This window comes from Cervus canadensis, chromosome 11 (assembly GCF_019320065.1).
Source record: "Cervus canadensis isolate Bull #8, Minnesota chromosome 11, ASM1932006v1, whole genome shotgun sequence".
Lineage (NCBI taxonomy): Eukaryota > Metazoa > Chordata > Mammalia > Artiodactyla > Cervidae > Cervus > Cervus canadensis.
Window position 1 is genome coordinate 33,014,227 of NC_057396.1, and position 20,230 is coordinate 33,034,456.

The following is a 20,230-nucleotide window of genomic DNA, read 5'->3' on the forward strand; positions in this document are numbered from 1 at the left end:
CAGATGGTGACTGCAGCCATGAAGTTAAAAGACGCTTACTCCTTTGAAGAAAAGCAATGACCAACCTAGACAGCATATTAAAAAGCAGAGATATTACTTTGCCGACAAAGGTCCATCTAGTCAAAGCTACGGTTTCTCCAGTAGTCATGTATGAATGTGAGAGTTGGACCATAAGAATAGCTGAGTGCCGAAGAATTGATGCTTTTGAGCTGTGGTGTTGGAGAAGACTCTTGAGAGTCCCTTGGACTGCAAAGAGGTCAAATCGGTCAATCGTAAAGGAAATCAGTCCTGAATATTCATTGGAAGGACTGATGCTGAAGCTGCAATACTTTGGCCACCTGATGCAAAGAACTGACTCACTGGAAAAGACCCTGATGCTGGGAAAGATTGAAGGCAGGAGGAGAAGGGGACGACAGAGGACGAGATGGTTGGATGGCATTACTGACTCGATGGACATGAGTTTGAGTAAGCTCCGGAAGCTGGTGATGGAGAGGGAAGCTTGGTGTGCTGCAGTCCATGGGGTCACAAAGATTTGAAGATGACTGAGCAACTGAATTGAACTGATTTTATAATGCCTATAATACATTGACTTTTTTGCTTTAAATAATAAATTATATTTGAATAGTATTTAAATGATAAAAAATAATTAAAACATTTATCCATATAATTGCCATTTCACATTCTCTTATTTTGTTTTTGAGGATCTAGATCCCCTTCAAATGTAATTTTCTTTGATTTTGTTTTATTTTAAGATTTCTTGTAGTGCACATATGCTGGTGATGAATTTTTGAGCCTTTGTATATCTGAAAAATTTGCTCTTTAGTCTTTGTTTTGAAGGGTATTTTTGCTGGATATAGAGTTTTACATAGATAGCTTTTTTTTTCCCCTTTTAGCACTTTTCAAATGTTGCACAGTTGTCTTTTGGCCTGCATTGTTTTCAATAAGAAATCATCTGTCACCTTATTTTTGTTCTTATATATATAATATCTCAATTTTTCTATATGTAATTTATTGATTTAAAGCAATTTGATTGTGATATACCTTGGTATAGTTTTCTTCATATTTCTTGTGTTTGAAATTCATTGGGCCTCTTGAATCTGTAGGTTTAGTTTTCAAAAAACAAAAAGGGAAATTTTTCAGCTATTATATTTTCAATATTTTTTTGTTCCTTTCTTCTTGTCTTTAGGGACTTTAACTAGAGATACATTAGGCTATTTGAAATTGATTCATAGCCCACTGAACTATTTTCATTTTTTTCTGCCTTTTTTGTTATTATGTTTTATTATAGGTAGTCTGTATTGATCTGTCACCAAAATTACTATTTTTTTTTATTCTGCAATATTTAATTGGCCTTTAATACCATCCAGTGTATTTTTTAATTCAGACATTTTTATTTTCATCTTTAGTAGTTTGACTTTTTTATTTGTTTATATATTTTCTATTTAGCTTTTAAAAATTTTCCACTAGCTTATTGACCATATAGACGGAGTTTTATCAACTGTTTTAATATCTTTATCTACTAATTTTAACATCTAAATCATTTTTAGTTCAGTTGATTGATTTTTCTTCTCTCTAGGGTCATATTTTCCTGCTTCTTTGCATACTTGTATTTTTTAATCAGATAACTAGGTTTAGTGAATTTTAATTTGGGAGTTATTCCTGTAAAGATTGCTGAGCTTTGTTCTGGACTGTTAAGTTGCTTGGAAACAATATGATCTTTTAAAATCTCATTTTAAGCATTGTAAAACAGGATAAAGAAGCATTAATTTAGTGCTTATTTTAACCCACAACTGAGGCAAAAAAACCTTCTTGAGTACTCTACATGATGCCCCATGAATTATAATATTTCACTTTGGCTAGTGAAGATAGAAATTGTTCTTAGGCCTTTATGAACTACGGGGGTAGCGGAAAGAGGGCAGTCTGTAGATATCGAGATTTCTCTTTTTGTGCAACTTCCTCTTCTCCAGTACTCTGCATTGTGAATTCTAGCTACCTTTATTTGTTTGTTCATTCAGTCACCCAGTCGTGTCGAGCTCTTTGCAACCCCATGGAGTAAAGCATACCAGGCCCCCCTGTCCCTCATCGTCTACTGAAGTTTGCCCAAGTTCATGTCCAAAATTGCATCGGTGATGCCATTCAGCCATCGCATCCTCTGATGCTCTCTTTTCCTTCTGCCCTCAATCTTCTCCAGCATCAGGGACTTTTCCAGTGAGTTGGCTATTCCCATCAGATGACCAAAATACTGGAGCTTCAGCTTCAGCATCAGTCCATCCAATGAGTATTCAGAGTTGATTTCCTTAAGATTGACTGCTTTGATCTTGCTATCCAAGGGACCTTCAGGAGTCTTCTCCAGCACCACATTCGAAGGTATCAATTCTTTGGCACTCTGCTTTCTTTATGGTCCAGGTCTCACAACCACACATGACCACTGGGAAGACCATAGCCTTGACTATACAGATCTTTTTTGGCAGAGTAATGTCTCTGCTTTTCAACACTCTGTGTAGGTTTGTCATAGCTTTCCTGCCAAGAAACAATCATCTTCTGATTCCATGGCTACAGTCACCATCTGCAGTGATTTTAGAGTCCAAGAAGAGGAAATTTGTCACTACTTCCACCTTTCCCCTTCTATTTGCCATGAAGTAATGGGGTGGGTGCCATGATCTTAGTGTTTATTTAATATTTAGTTTTAAGCTGGCTTGTTCACTCTCCTCCCTCACCCTCATCAAGAGGCTCTGAGTTCCTCTTCACTTTCTGCCATTAGAGTGATATCATCTGCATATCTGAGGTTGTTGATGTTTCTCCCACCTATCTTGATTCCAGCTTGTAACTCATCCAGCCCAGCATTTCTCATGATGTGTTCAGCACATAGGTTAAATGAGCAGAATGTTTGCAGACAGCCCTGTCGTATTCCTTTCTCAATCTTGAACCTATCAGTTGTTCTATACAGGGTTCTAACAGTTGATTCTTGAGCTGCATACAGGTTTCTCAGGAGACAGGTAAAATGGTCTGTATTACAATCTCTTTAAGAGTTTTCCATAGTTTGTTATATTCCCTCTATGATCCAGCGAATTTTGGCAATTTGTTCTCTGGTTCCTCTGCCTTTTCTAAACTGAACTTGGACATCTGGAAGTTCTTGGTTTGCATAATGCTGAAGCCTAGCATACAAGATTTTAAGCATGACCTTACTAGCATGGGAGATGAGTACAATTGTCTGATGTTTAGAATATTCTTTAGTACTACCCTTCTTGGGAATTGTGATGAGGATTGACCTTTTCCAGTCCTTAGGCCAGTGCTGGGTCTTCCAGATTTGCTGACATATTGAGAACAACACCTTGATGGCATCATCCTTTAGGTTTTGAATAGCTCTACTGAAATTCCATCAAATCCACTAGCTTTATTAACAGCAGTGCTTCCTAAGGCCCACTCAACTTCACACTCTAGAATGTCTGACTATAGGTGGCTGACCACACCATCGTAGTAATCCGGTTCATTAAGATTTTTTTTTTTGTACAGGTCTTCTGTGTATTCTTTCTGTCTCTTCTTGATCTCCTCAGTGTCTGCTAGGTCTCTACCTTTTATGTCCTTTATTGTGCCCATCTTTGGGCAAAACGTTCCCTTGATATTTCCAATTTTCCTGAAGAGATCTCTAGTTTTTACTCTTCTGTTTTTTCTTCTAGTTTTATGCACTGTTCATTGAAGAGGGCCTTCTTGTCTCTTCTTGCTATTCTTTGGAACTCTTGTTTAGTTGGCTGTACCTTTCCCTTTCTCCCTTGCTTTTTGTTTCTCTTCTTTCTTCACCTATTTGTAAAGCCTCCTCAGATAACCACTTTGCCTTCTTGCTTTTCTTTTTTTTTGGTGGGGGGATGGTTTTGTTCACTACCTCCATTGTAGTTCTTTGGGCACACTGTTTACTAGATCTAATCCTGTGAATATATTTGTTACCTCCACTGCATATTCATAGGGTTTTTAAATTAAGTTGTAGTTGGCTGGCCTAGTGGTTTTCCCTACTTTCTTTAGTTTAAGCCTGAATTTTGCTGTGAGAAGCGGATGATCTGAGTTGCAGTCAGCTTCAGGTCTTGTTTTTGCTGACTATATACAGCTTCTCCATCTTTGGCTACAAAAAATGTAATCAATTTAATACTGGTATTGACCATTTGGTGATGTCCATGGGTAAAGTCATCTCCTGTGTTGTTGAAAAAGGGTGTTTTGCTATGACCAGTGCATTCTCTTGTCAGAATTCAATTAGCCTTTGCTCTGCTTCATTTTGTTCTCCAAGGCCAAACTTGCCTGTTACTCCAGGTATCTACTGACTTCCTACTTTTGTATTCCAATCCCCAGTGATGAATAGAACGTCTTCTAGGAGGTGTCAGTTCTAGGAGGTCTTCTGGGCCTTCATAGAACTCAACTTAAGCATCTTCGGCATCAATGGTAGGGGCATATACTTGAATTACTGTGGTGCTGAGTGGCTTGCCTTGGAAACGAACCAAGATCATCCTGTCATTTTTGAGGTCACACCCAAGAACTATATTTTGGACTCTTGTTGACTATGAGGGCTACTCCATTTCTTCTATGGGGTTCTTGTCCACAGTAGTAGATATAGTGGTCATCTGAATTAAATTCACCCACTCCCATCCATTTTCGTTCACTGATTCTGAAGACGTCAATATTTATTCTTAACATCTCCTGCTTGACTTCGTCCAGTTTACCTTGAGACTAGCCACCGTAGCCTCCCTGAACTTTCAGTTTTAGCTCCTCAGCCAAGGAAGATAGCTAGATTCTTCCTCGCTGTACTGTAGCCTGGAAACTCCAGGCTATAAGCTGGAACAGTAGTGGGACTCATGTTTCCTGTATCTTAAAGGATACTGTCCTTTGTTGTCTGATGTCCAATATCTTAAAAACTGCTATTCCATAATTCTTTTTTTTTTTTTTTTAACTTAGTAGCAGGAAGGCAAATCCAACTTCCATTACCTTATCTTGGGCAATAATACAGTCTAAAACTATACTGATGGGCAAAGGGAAATCATTACCAATAGTCATAAAGTTGCAGTTATGCAAGGTGAATTTGTTCTAGAGATCTGCTGTGGAGCCTAGTGTCTATAGTCACCAATACTGTATTGTACACTTAAAAATTTCAAAGGATAGATCTCATATTCAGTGTTTTTATAACAACAACAACAGAAATCCAAACTAAACCACATAGGAATACAAAGAAACTTTTAGAGGTGATGGATATATCTATTACCTTTGATTATGGTAATGGTTCCATAGATATATGCATATGTCCAAGATAATCAAATTATGTACATTAAATATATACAGTATATACCAATTATACATCAATAAAACTTTTATTAAAGATGGAGAAATCAAAAAAACTATATTAAGATTAAAATTACCACCTATCAATTTGTTGAAAATTTAAAATGTAAGACATATTCTTTTGGCAAGGTTGTGAAGAAACAGGCACTTTCAGTTTATAGGGAATGCAAATTGGTACAATTCTTTTGGAAGAGAATTTCACAATACCTATCAAAGTTACATGTGCATTTTTTTTTTTGGACCCGGTAGTATCAGTTCTAGGAATTTACTCTGAAGATACACCTCCAACAATATGAAAAACAAATATGCACAAAGCTATTTGCTTCAGCATTATGTACAACTAGAGACAACCTAAATATTCATACATAGGAGAATGATTGAATAAGCTATACTACAAGTATACAATAGAGTGCTAGTAGCTATAAAAATGATTGAGGAAGGGATCTGTAATCTGATAAGAAATGATTTCCAAAATATATTGCTGGATGTGCAACATCATTTATAGAATGCCACTTTTTAATGTAGAAAGGAGGTGAGATGAGAAGATATACACTTAAATGCTTGACTGTGCAGAAATAAACAGAGGAAGGGTAAACCAGAAACTATTGAGATTGGTTGCTTAGAGATGACGGGTAGAAGTAGAGTGAAAAGATAATGAGTATAGGGTATAGTGGACAGGGATGGGGTAACATGTCTCTGAGTATCCTTTTTTGTAGTTGTGACTCTTTAGAACCATGTTACTTTTTCTCATATTAAACAAACAAGAATGGGAGAACAAAATGAATACAAACAGAAATAAAGGAATTTAACTGTATTTCAAATAAATGCATAATCACACTGAAAATGTATGGGATGGTGGGTGAGTAGAACTAACTTAAATACCTTTGAAACACAGTATTTTGACTATGTTTTCTAAGCCTAAAGAATAAAAAGTTTGACGACAAATGTGCCCTGCTTAGTAAGCTTATCTCTCAAAGTAGTGTAGGTTAGCAATTCTGAAAATAACTTTAGGATTGAACAAATAAAAGAAATACATTTTGGATAATGGGTATTAGGTTTTTTGTTTTGGGAGAAGAAGGTTGCAAATATGGCGAGGGCAAAGGCTAGAATAATTCCTAGAGTGTTAGATTGGAATTGAAGTTCTCATTATGAACTTGTGGTCTTTAAGATATTTACCCCCATACCCCTATGTTACATCCATTTCTATCTCTAAATCTTTGTCAATACAAATACTACTAACAGAAGTGTGTATATATGTAGGCATACATAAATATATTGCCTAACTCATAGTCTTTTGAGAATCAGTGAGCACACCAAACATTCAAAGGGTTTAATACCAGTAAGCACAGCTAGCAACAAATCTTGTTTCTTAAATACCCATTTTCCAGTAAAAAGAAATGATGCTTCTTAGAAAAATTACTAATTTCAGAGGTGGGCAGGGAACATGCCAGATGAAACTGGAACCATCTTGTGATGTTATAAAAGAGTAAAGTGCTCAAAAAAATGTTGGAGGCATGTCTCAAGGACACAGGAGCAAATGTGGGAGAAGCTCCTACTGGCCAAATCTCAGATAATGTAACAAAAAATAATAAATATAATGAAAAGATATAATATTATATATAAACACATAATGATAGTTACAGAATATGTAATAATAAATAAATAAGTAATTATATAAGCTTCAAGTTCATTCTGAGGTATATAAATGAATAAATAAATATGTTGGACTGAGAGAAAGCTGTTACAGCACAATTTCAACTATAGTAAATGTAGAAGTGACAAAATTCATAAAACATCATTTGGCAACTATCATAGCAATAGTTGCTTCAAGCAAAAATTATGAGGGAATACTAAAATTAGTGGCCAAAATTTATTATAGGAAGCAGGGTATTTGTGAAGTAATAAAGTATCTCTCCACAACATATTTATCATTTACAAAAGGTAAAATAGTAATTTTAAGGTGGAAGAACATGAGAGACACCATCTTAACCAAGTAGTTAAATCAGTAATAGAATAAGCCAACATCACATAGCTTCTAATATAATGCATTGAATTCACAATATGATTTCTGTTGTATATGGCCAACAATGTATAACCTGACTCTGGAAAAAAAAATCCCATTAAATAACTGGCCAAGGTTATAAAATACAAAGAAAGACTAAGGAGCAGTTCCAGCTTAAAGAGGCCTAAAGTCACCTAGTCCTGCATTTCTCTTCTGATAGTCTGCAGTTCCTGGAAATCCCAAGTGTTCAGTTCAGTTCAGTTCAGTTCAGTTCAGTTGCTCAGTCATGTCCGACTCTTTGCAACCCCATGAATCACAGCATACCAGGCCTCCCTGTCCATCACCAACTCCCGGAGTTTACTCAAACTCATGCCCATCGAGTCGGTGATACCATCCAGCCATCTCATCCTCTGTCGTCCCCTTCTCCTACTGTCCCCAATCCCTCACAGCATCAGGGTCTTTTCCAATGAGTCAACTCTTCACATGAGGTGGCCAAAGTATTGGAGTTTCAACTTCAGCATCAGTCCTTCCAGTGAACGCCCAGGACTGATCTCCTTTAGGAGGGACTGGTTGGATCTCCTTGCAGTCCAAGGGACTCTCAAGAGTCTTCTACAACACCACAGTCAAAAGCATCAAGTGTTCAGTGGCTGTTATTTGAAGAATTTAAGAAAACAAATTTCCAGGTGCTCATGGACCATCCCTTCCTTGTCAAATATGGACAAGCAGCTTACTTGAAGGATCCTATCCAGTGGCTCACAATAGTTTCTTGCAGAAATTTAAAATAGGAAGCAAAGAATTCTTTCCCTATCTCTAGTATACCTCAACCTGTAATCTGAAAGTAATTCTTGGAAATTTTGCTTTGGTCAATAAGGCAATGAGTTAGGGCTTAGTTAGTACTGTGAGCCAGAAGAATTTACATCTTGGAGGACTCTGTTGACCCTTGGAAAACTACAAATCAGGATAAAATCATGGCCGTTCTTAGTCATTTTAACTTTTGTTGGAGACTTTTAAAGTTTAGAGGTCATAATCATCATGGTTATTTTTTACTGTTGTGTTTTATGAAATCCACTTGAAACAAACCCCCGATCATCAAATGATTTTCTTGCAAATGTTTAAGTTTTACTTCTTAAGAACATCTTACAAAGACTAAAGCAGGGGGGTGTATGAGAGAGAAAAATCACCTGTCAGTGGATGAATTGAGAAGACCTATGTGATTTTTGAGATTACAGTAGAGTTAGAGAGTTAGCAACTAGTTGAAATAGTAGATCTTCTGGGTATGGGACTTCAACCTAGACCATGGAATTTTCTTTCTCAGCAACTGATTATTTTTCCATTCAATCTCTTATATCAAACTCAAGAAAGACTTAATTAGTCTCTGCATTTTGATCTTAATGCATCATTGATCTGACAGTGGGATGTTACTGTAGTTTTTCTTCCTATGGTGAGTCACAAGAGCAACTTATTAGAGTAAAGGCAATACCTGTATATTCAAGCACCTGTATGTAAAATAAAACTTCATGTGTAAGAGGTACTATGTTCCCTGGCAAGTGTAACTACTCTAAAGAATGTACAGCTATAGATACTTGTTACGGTTTATTGATATAGTCTATAGCTCTCTTCTTTAAACATACACTTTTGTTTATAGCTATGACCTTACAGTCTGAGACGTTGCCTCTTACTTTAAAAGAGTACACTTTTAGAATGGCTTCATTATTTTTGTTTAGTCATGCTGCCTTTCAGTTTAGGATTCAGACATTCTATTTTCTGCCCATCTTGGTGGTAATTGTCTCCCTTAATTCAGCTCTGTATCTGGCCTATGTGTTTATATATTTTCCCACTTTTCCTTTTTGAAAAACTGGGACATGTGCATACATGCTCAGTTGTTTCAGTCATGTCTGACTCTTTGCGACTCTATGGAGTATAGCTTGCCAGGATCTTCTGACCATGAGATTCTCCAGTCAGCAATACTGGAGTGGGTTGCCATAACCTCCTCCAGGGGATCTTCCCAATCCAGGGATCGAACCTGTGTTTCCTGGGGCTCCTGCATTGCAGGTCGATTCTTTACGCTGAGCTGTCAGGAAAGCCCAAAGTTGGGATATAATAGACATATAATATTGTGTAAATTCAAGAGGTTCAACTGGTTGATTGTATGTATTTGTGTATTACAATATGATTACCATCAAAGCATTAACTAACACCTCTATTATGTCACATAATGATCATTGTGTGGTTGTGTGTGTGTGTGAGTAATAAGAGCAATTAAGATCTAGTCTCTTAGCAACTTTGAAGTTTATAATATAGTACTGTTGACTGTAATTACTAAGCTACAACTTAGATTTCTAGAATTTATCTACTAGTGTCAAATTTTGTTTGGACCAAAGATGTACATAGTCTTCAAATACTGAGAACTGACTGATTTTTCAGAACTTAATTGTCTATGAGCATGACTTGCCATTTTATTGTGTAGGGCCCAAACTTGTAAACATATGCACCATTATCAGCTGCCAGTTTAGTTCATAGCTGGATTCCCTCTGATACTACTAATTGTCTAATTTGAACAGAAGATAGAGGGACACATGAAGTTCAACTTTAAGCTGTGCAGGGGCTGTTGAAAGAGCCTTTGTGCTCTGTGCAATCAAGAGAACTGGTCAGTGTTTGGACATTTTTACAGAACAATACTTAGTTGAAAATTTACTATCATTTTTCCTGTCCCCTCTCCAAATAACAAGAAAGGGCAGCATATTCAGGTTTTAATTTTGCTTTTTTGGCTACAGCATTTTTTTCCTTTACAAAAGAATAATTTTAGCTTTTATTCTTCTTTCACTCAAAATGCAAATGTTGAAAATAAGGCAAGGTTAAAAATGATAACAAAGAATTTGTGTTTAGGAGGACGTTTTCAAAATGCTGATGATTACCTAATTTACTCTCCTTGCTTTGAGAAAAATGATTCTAATAAGACTTAATGACCTTAACCATCCTTCTTTGAGTTTATAAGCTGACTATCATTCATCTGTAGGTCACTTTTTTATATAAAGGGCAACATTCCATTATTAAGAAAAATTACACAAAACTCAGGATTGAGAGTGGAACTCCACAAGGAGAATTTCCTGTTGGAGTGAATGACTTACAATGTCCTGGACCTGCCACCTTAAATTGCATCTTCTCCTATGGTTTTCTTACTTGGATCTCTACCACCACTCCTACCAGCACTACTGGTACACTGGGCATTAGGAATCTGTGATGCCCTTCAAAATGTTTTCTTTGGTGCTCTAAGCATAGCCATTTTAAAAGAATCAAAATCTATGGCAGAACAAAACAAATGTCTACAGAGGAAAAAAAAAAAAAAAACCGAAGCATAGTATTAAAATTAAGTGTACAAAAGACTGTTTGCTTGTCCTATGGATCCCAGTAAGATTTACTGCACCATAAATCCTCTCATCGTTCATTTTCACTGATTTTATATGTTTTTAGTTTAGTGTCTACTATGATCTAATGGCTATGCTAGACACAAAGAATATGTTAGTGAACAGAGTAGATGTGTTTCTTGGCCTCTTGGAGCTTATAGTCTTTTAGAGAGGATTGATGATGAAGTAATTACAATAAAATATGATGAAAGTCATGATAGGCATTTTAAGATTTCAGCTGTCTTTTTAGGCTTTCCTGAGAAAACTACTTGTAAATTATCACTGAATGAATAGGGGTTGGTGGATAGAAGAAAGTGGTGGAATGTTTCAGGCAGTCTGAAGAGCGCATGTAAAGATCACAGGGAAGAGAGAATTTAGCAGGTTGTGTCTTGTGCATTGTAGGAACTGATTTTCTTTATGGAGTAGAAGGAAAAGAGTAGAGAATGCTGAAAAGAACAGATGGAGAGGTAAGTGGGTTCCAGAACATGGAAGACTTGTTAAGCCATTTTAGGAGATGTAGACATTTATCTCAGAGTAAATGTTTGGAGAATTTGCAATCAAAGCTTTAGGAAACTTCGTACCTTTCCTGGATTCCTTTGTTCCAACTTCTGCAGTTACTTGTCTTCTCATAATAATGATTATTATTATAATAGTAATTATAATAATCCATGTAATTATGTGGAAGGTGTTATTTTACTTTTAGCTGCAGAAACTAGACAAATTGTCCCTTTTTCTGGACCAAGAGAAAGGTAATATATGTATTTTTCAGACACTCGGGGATCTAATAATTTTATTTCCATTTCTATTCTGAAGTGCCTGGCTTTTCCATAGTCAAATGACCTCTTTTTGGCTTAAGTAGTATTGTGTTCATCTCTGCAGTAGTCTGTGGAAACCTGAAAGTAAAAGTGAAAGTTGTTCAGTCGTGTCTGACTCTTTGCAACCCTATGGATGTACATACAGTCCATGGAATTCTCCAGGCCAGAATACTGGAGTGAGTATCCCTTCCCTTATCCAGGGGATCTTTCCAACCCAGGGATCAAACCCAGGTCTCCCACGTTGCAGGCAGATTCTTTACCAGCTGAGCCACCAGAAAGAAGTATTTCACCTCAGCAAGTGGGATGTTCCCTTTACAAAATGTCATTCATTTCCATTTCATAATATAACGAATAGAATTATGCCTCAATATATTGTAATATGGAGAAGGCAATGGCACCCCCCTCCAGTACTCTTACCTGGAAAATCCCATGGACGGAGGAGCCTGGTAGGGTGCAGTCCATGGGGTCATGAAGAGTCAGACACGACTGAGAGACTTCACTTTCACTTTTCACTTTCATGCACTGGAGAAGGAAGTGGCAACCCACTCCAGTGCTCTTGCCTGGAGAATCCCAGGGGTGGGGGAGCCTGGTGGGCTGCGGTCTATAGGGTCGCACAGAGTCGGACACGACTGAAGCAACTTAGCAGCAGCAGTATATTATAATAATTCTTTACTTTTACTTTTTCTGCAAAAAGTATAACATACATGTGGTAAAATGTATAACATACATGTGGTAAAATGTATAAGTTAAAGTATACCACTTGGTAAATTTTTATATAGTTATATGCTAATGTAACCACCATCCATAGCATGATATAGAATATTTCCAATATTCCAGTAGATTCCCTCAATCCCTGTCACAATCATAACCTCTGAAAAATAATCACTGTCCTCTCTTATCACCAGAAATTAATTTCATCTGTTCTTGAACTTCATATAAAATGGAAATGTAAATAAATTTAAACAAAGCATACATCTTCTTGGGCATTTTTTCACTCAACATAGACACTCTATTGTTACAGGTAGTGGTAGTGTAGTGTCCTATATCTATTAGTTATCTTCCTACCAATGCATACTATGTAATACCTGTAGATTTGTAATAAAATCACATGGTAATGTAGTCTTTAAATTTTTCTCTTATTCAAAATTTTCTTGACTCATCATGACTCTTCATGCATATAAATTTTAGAATTACTTGTTAATTTCTACAAAAAATTTCTGAGATTTAAATCTGGATCTCAGTATATCTATATAGATCAATTTGGGAATAATTTACATCTTAAAAATTTTGAGGCTTCCAATGCATTTGCAAAACATATCCTTCCATTTATTGTACTAAAATTTATTTTAATAATCATTTGAAGGTTTTTTCCTCTAGGTATGTGTGTAGAAATCCTATACGTTTTATAGATTTATTGCTTTTTAATAATTTATTTTCTATTTTTCATATATGTGGAATATATTTTAATGTAAATCTCATATCCAGAAATCTCACTAAATATACTTATTCATTATAATAATTTATTTTAGGCTTTACATTTTTTTCAATTACATCATCAATTATATAGTTTCCAGTTGTGCTTTCAGTCGGTGAATTATAAATTTTGTTTCCTATTTTCTACTATATGTACTCTCTTTAGTTAATAAAATTTACTTTTTAAAGAAGTTTTAGGTTCACAGCAAAATTAAGTGGAAAGTACAGAGAGTACTCATATATCTCTGTCCTTACACACACAACTTCCTGCTATTAGTGTCCCAAATCAGAGCAGTATATTTTTTTAAATCGAACTTACATCATCATCCAAAGTCCATAGTTTGCATTAGGATTCATCTGTGATATTGAACATTCAGTGGATTTGACAAATATGTAGTGACATCAGTTCACCTTTGTAGTATCATACATAATCACTTAATTGCCTGGATAATCCTCTGTACTCTGTCTATTCATCCTTCATTCCCCCATAGCCCTTGGCAACTGCTAATCTTCTTAAAATTCCATAGTTTTTTCCTTTTCCAGAATGTCATAAAATTGGAAAAATACAGGATGCAGACTTTTCAGATTGGCTTCTTTCAGTTAATAATATGCATTTAAGTTTCTCCCATGTCTTTTCATGACTTTGGATCGCATTCTTTTTTATTGCTGAATAATATTACATTTTCTGGATGTACTACAGTTTATTCACTCATCTACTGAAGGACATATTGGTTGCTTCCACATTTTAGTAGTTATGAATAAAGCTGTTATAAACATCCATGTTCAAGGTATACTGCAGACATATGTTTTCATATGATATTGACATTTAAGTCAACACCAAGGAATGTAATTGCTGGGTCATATGTTAAGAGTATGTTTGGTTTTGTAAGAAACCACCAAATTGTGTTCCAAAAAGCTTTATCATTATGCATTCACAGTGACAAGGAATGTAAATTCTTGTTGCTCCACTTCCTCTGTGGCATTTGGTGTCATTGGGTATTTGGATTTTGACCACTCCTATTCCTTTAAATTGAGATATAATTGACATAAAACAATATATTAGTTTAAGATTACAACATAATGATTTGATGTTTGTATATGCTGTGAAATGATTACCACGGTAAGTCTAGTTAATATCCATTCTCAATTACAAAATTTTTCTGTGTGATGAAAACTTAGCAACTTTCAAATACAGTATTATTAACTATATAGTCATTATGTTGTTTATTACATCCCCAAGACTTAATGTATCTTATACCTGAAAGTTTGTACCTTTTGAAAGTTTGTACTCAATTTGTCCACACTACCCTCTGCCTCTGGCAGCCACCAATCTATTCTCTGTATATGTGAGCTCAGTTTGTTTATTTTTTGTTTGTTTTTAAGATTCCACATATAAGTGAGACAACAGAGTTTCTTCCTCTCACATATTTCATTTAGCCTAATGCCTTTAAAGTCCATCCATGTTGTTACAAATGGCAAGGTTTCTTTCTTTTTTTATGACTGAATAATAATCCATAATACATACACACATGTATATATTATGTGTATATATGTAAATATATACACACAAACATGTAATTATATACATATATGTATATAATCTATCTCACATTTTCTTTATTCCTCTATTTGTGGAGTTGCTTTTGTGTCTTGGCTGTTCGAAAATAATGCTCCAGTGAACATGGAGTTGCATTGATTTTGGTCATTCTGGTAAGTATATAGTGTTATCTCTGTGTGTATTAATTTGCAATTTCCTATAACATATGATGAGCCTGGCGGGCTGCAGTACCTGGGGCTGCAACGAGTTGGACACAACTTAGCAACTGAGCACAGCACAGCACTACTAAGCCCAACATACATTCACTGGTGATTTTACCAAATTTAATATTTATTCATGATAAAATTCTTAGCAAACTTAGAATAGAGGGGTACTTCCTCAACTATATATATATATATATATATATATATGAAAAAAAAACCTAGCAAAAAGATGGAATATCCCTCCATTTTGTCTTCTTTGATATTTCCCATTAGAGTTTTATAGTATAATTTTTTGTGGTGATAAATACACAGTGTTTTTCATTTCAAATTCTACTCCTTCATTGTTTGTATGTAGGTCCAATGCAATCTCAATCAAAAGCCCAGGAGAATAACAGAATGTTTAATTTTCTACTGTTGGATGAAGTAGTCTATAGATGTCAATTATATCCAGTTGAATGATAGAGCTGTTGAGTTCAATTGTATACTTACTGATTTTCTGCTGTTGGAATTGTCCATTTCTGATAGAAAGGTGTTGAGGTCTCCAGTTGTAATAATGAATTTATTTCTTCTTGCAGTGTCAGTTTTTGCTTCATGTATTTGACACTCTGCTGTTAGACATATGCACATTAAGGATTGTTCTATCTTCTTGAAGTATTGGCCCCTTTACCACTGTGTAATGCCCCTCTTTATCCCTGATAGAATTTCTTTCTTGGAAACCTGCTCTGTCTGAAAATAATATAGCTATTCCTGATTTCTTTTGCTTAGTGTTAACATAATATATCTTTCTCTGTCTCCATGGACTGTAGCCTCCAGGGTCCTCTGTCCATGGAATTCTCCAGGCAAGAATACAGGAATGGGTAGTCTTTCCCTTCTCCAGGGGATCTTTCTGACCTAGGGGTTGAACCTGAGTCTTCCACATCGCCGGCAGATTCTTCACTGTATGAGCCACCATGGAAGCCCCTCTGTCTCTTTACTTTTAATTTATATATATCTTTATATGTAAAATATTTCTTTTAGACAACAAATTGTTGGGTCCTGATTTTTCCATCAACTCTGACAATCTCAATATTTTAATTGGCATATTTAGACCATTGACATGCAAAGGTGACTACTATATAACTGGATTAATATTTTATCCAATAATTAGTATATTTAGCACTGTTTCTATTTGTATTTCTGTCTTCTACATTTTTTTCTGCTTTTTATGTGGTTTAAATAGAGCATAGTTTATGAACCCATTTCTTCCCTTTCATAGAATATCAATTACACTCTCTTTTAAAAAGATTTTTTTAGTATTTGTCCTAGAGTCTGCAATATATACTTGTGACTAATTCAAGTGTACTTTGAAATAACACTATATTGCTTCATGGGTAATGCAAGTACCCTATAATAGCAAAATATTCCTAGTTCCTCCTTCCCATCCCTGTATCACTGCTATCATTTCCCTTATACCTAAGTATACATACACTCTTATGTACAGATTTATCCCTGGTATGCATAGCTGGCTCAGCATTCAAAGATAAATTAATGCAATTTCACTTACACATAAGCATACATGTATACTTAAGTTGGGCTTCCCTGGTGGCTCAGTGGTAAAGAATCTGCCTGCCAGTGCAGGAGACACACATTTGATCCCTGGGTTGGGAAGATCCCTTGGAGAAGGAAATGGCAACCACTCCAGTATTCTTACCTGGGAAATCCCATGGACAGAGGAGCCTGGTGCATTACAGTCCATGGAGTTGCAGAAGAGTTGGACATGACTTAGCGACTAAACCACCTCCACCATACTTATGTTTATATACACATACACATATAATCAAATACGTTGTTGCTATATTATTTTGAATAAACTTACCTGTTAGATCAATTAAAATAAGAAAAATAAAAGTTTCTATTTTACTTTCATTTATTTTCCAGTGCTCTTTCTTTCTTTATGTAGATCTTAGATTCTCACCTATATAATTTTCTTCTCCTTGAAGAGCTTTTAATGTTTCTTGCAAAACAGGTCTACTGTCAACATCTACTAGCAACACATCCCCTCAGTTTGTTTTTGGTCTGATGAAGTCTATCTTTCTCCCTCACTTTTGAAGGATAGTCTTGAAGGGTATGGGATTTTAGGGTTTCTTTCTTTCTTTTTATTTTTTTTCTTTCAATGTTAAGCATTTTATTCTATTCTTGTTTGTTGCATGGTTTCTGAGGAGAAGTTGATGTAATTCTTATCTCTTCTTCTCTATATAGGTAGGTTTTTGTCCCGCCCCCCCCCCCCATCCAAATGTCTTCTTTCAAGACTTTTTTCTTTATCTTTGATTTTCTGGAGTTTGAATATTATATACCTATGCTTAGTTTTTTGTTTTTCTTTTTATCTTGTGTGTGTACGTGTGTGTGTGTGTGTTTCATCTATCCTGTTTGTTGTTCTTTGAATTTCCTGGATCTGTGATTTGGTGTCTGACATTATTTTGGGGAATTCTCAGTCACTATTACTTCAGATAGTGCTTTTGTTTCTTTCTTGCTTTATTCTCCTTCCAGTATTCTCATTACACATACGTTACACCTTTGTAGTTGTACATAATTCTTGAATATTCTGTTCTAATTTTCCCCCCAGTCTGTCTATTCTTTGCTTTTCAGTTTTAGAAGTTTCTGTTGCCATGTTCTCAAGCTCAAAGACGTTCCTGATTTTTCCCATCTACTAATGAGTACATTAAAGACATTCTTCATGTCTTTTATCAGTGGTTTTTTTTAACCTCTTGCATGTCTTTTAGATTTTTTTCTTAAAATTTCCACTTGTCTGCATACATTTTCTATCTGTTCTTGCATATTTTCTATTTTTTCCATTAAAACCCTTAGTGTATTACTCACAGTTTTTAAAAATTCCTGGTCTGACAATTGCAACAGTCTTGCCATATCTGACTCTGATTCTGACACTTTTTCATTCTCTTCAACCTGTAGTTATTGCTTTTCAGTATACTTTGCACTTTTTTTGTTGTTGTTGAAAGGCAAACATGACGTACTGGATAAAAAGAGCTAAGATAAATAAGGTTTTAGTAATTTATCACTGAAGTATAGGAGAGAGGGAAAGTGTTCCCTCGCCCTGTGATTAGGCCTCAGTCATTTGGTGACCCTGTGGCCCTGGACCATGAGCTTTACTAGTGCTTCTCCTTCCTTCCCTCCCCCTCCCCCTTAGGTGGGACACTTTGGCTGGAGGGGGCTGGAGTTGAGTATTTTCCTTCTCCCACATGGAAGGCTAGAGGAAGCTGGAATTGAGTATTTCACTTTCCCAGGTAGGTTAGGTTCTGATAAATCCTACCATGTTGAGCTCTGGTAAAAATGTTTTTCTTGAGTGTAGGCTTTGTTCAGAACAGACTAATCTGGTATATTTCAAAATGGTTCCTTTTCCTCTTTCTCTGCTGGAAGCACAGGGGGATCGTTCTCTGATATTCACTGTGAAGACCTGTCAGAGCACCTGGAGGTAACACTCACAAAAGTGTAGAATATAATTGGGTCTCCCTGGAATTTTTAAGTTTAAATTGTCCACAGCAAGCTTTCAGTAATTTTTCAATGATAGTTTATATTTTCCTACCTTGGCACTGGTTGCCATAGAAGTTTCTGCTCTTGTAATTTGTGAATCTCTGTATCTACCTGTCTTTCTCTTCAATACTTGGAGCTTTGATTTGCTAGGTGAGCTCACTTCTCTGATGGATCAAAAAAGAGTTATTGATTTTTGAGTTTGTTCAGATTTTAAATTGTTGCTGGAACTCAGTGTCAATTTCTAAACTTCTTACATGCCAAACTGGAAACCAGAAGTCTACTATGTACATTTGTTTCTTTTTCTTATCTTATCTCTCTACCTAGGATTACCAGGATGACATTGAATATAAGGATAATAGGTACTTCTGACTTGTTCTTAAACTCAGAAGAAAGCATTCAGTATTTAACCATTAATAACGATGTTTGTTGTAGGTGTATGATCAAAATAAGGAAGTATTCTCTCATTCTTAGATTGCTGAGAGTTCTTTTTTTAAATATCATGAATGAGTATTGAATGTTATAAAGTGCTTTATCTGTATCTATGGCAATGATCATATGATTTTTCACCTTTTTCATATAAAGCATATTGTATTGCTTGGTATTTGAATCTTTAAGCAATTCTGTATTCCTGGAATAATCCCACTTGATCCTTTTATATATTGTTGGATTACATTTGCTAATATTTTGTTGAGGATTTTTGTATCTATATTTATGACAGAGACTGGTCTGTAGAGTTCTTATAATGTACTTGTCAAGGTTTTTCTGGTATCACAAAATGAATTGGGCAATGATTCTTGTTTGTCTTTTTTCTGAAGAATTTGTATGATATCGATACAATTTCTTCCTTGAATGTTTGAAAAAATTCATGAATTTAACAATCAGGGTCTAGAGTACCTCTGTGGAAAAGCTTTAATTATAAATCCAATGTCTTTAGTAGATAAAGAACTATTTTGGTTTTCTAGTTTAATAAGTTATTTAAAGGAAATATTTCTTTTTTATCTAAACTTTCAAATTTATTAGAGTAAAGTTGTTTACTCATTATTATAGTATCTGTCGGAATATATAGTGATATCTCCTTTTCATTACTAATAATAATTTGTTTCCCCTGTTACTTGAGATATCTTGCAGGTTTATTAATTTTATTATTTTTTCAAAAAATTATCTTTTCAGTTTTATTTTGTTCTCTATTGTACTTCAGCTGTCCATTTCATTGATTTGTGCTCTCATATATGTTTTCATCATCCTCTTCTGGAGGTTTTTTGTTGTCCTTTTTAGATTGAGCTTAGGTAGTTGATTTTCAACCTTTCTGCTTTTGTAGCCTTTGCATTTTAAGTTAATAGCTGCATTATCTGACATATAAATTTTAAGATGTCAGATTTTCATTATAATTCAGCTCAAAATATCATCTAATATCATTGTGATTAATTTTTTGTGCTATAGATTTGTTAAGTGTGTTGCTTAAGTCCCGATTTATTGACTTCCTAGTTATTTTCATATTATCTGTTCCTATTTTGATTTCATTGTGGTCCAAAAACTACTGTCCATAATTTCAATTTTTTAAATTTGTTTAGACTTGCTTTATCCCTAAACATGTGTCTGTTTGAGCAATTTCCATGTGCACTTGAACAGAATGTATATTATACAATTGGGGGGTAGTTTTTGATATGTATCATTTAGTATGAGTTAGTCATATTGCTTATTCTGCATTTCTATTGATTTTTCTCTTATTCTACTGAGGGAGCTATGTTAAAAATCTCAACTGTGATTGTGGAAATGCTTAATTTTTCTCTGTTGGCTTTGTTTTATTTTATTGACTGTACTAGTTTTAGGATTGTTGAAATGATCCTTTTATCATTATTCAGTGTTCTTCCTTACCTCTGTTGATATGTCTTGTCTTAAAATGTATTTACCTAATATTAATATATCTGTAT

At 35.1% G+C, this 20,230-nt stretch overlaps 1 protein-coding gene across 30 annotated transcripts in view; it reads left to right on the plus strand.

Moving 5' to 3' along the window:
* The window catches only part of SOX6 (SRY-box transcription factor 6), a 672,686-nt gene that overhangs the window by 355,804 nt on the left and 296,652 nt on the right, over positions 1 to 20,230 (plus strand). Inside the window, exon 1 of one of the 30 annotated variants that reach the window (XM_043481427.1) lies at positions 18,016 to 18,052. The exons of the other annotated variants lie outside the window; for them this stretch is intronic. The gene's annotated coding sequence lies outside the window, so the exon portion shown is untranslated. Of the gene's footprint in view, positions 1 to 18,015; positions 18,053 to 20,230 lie in introns of those variants that run through there. 30 annotated transcript variants of the gene reach the window in all.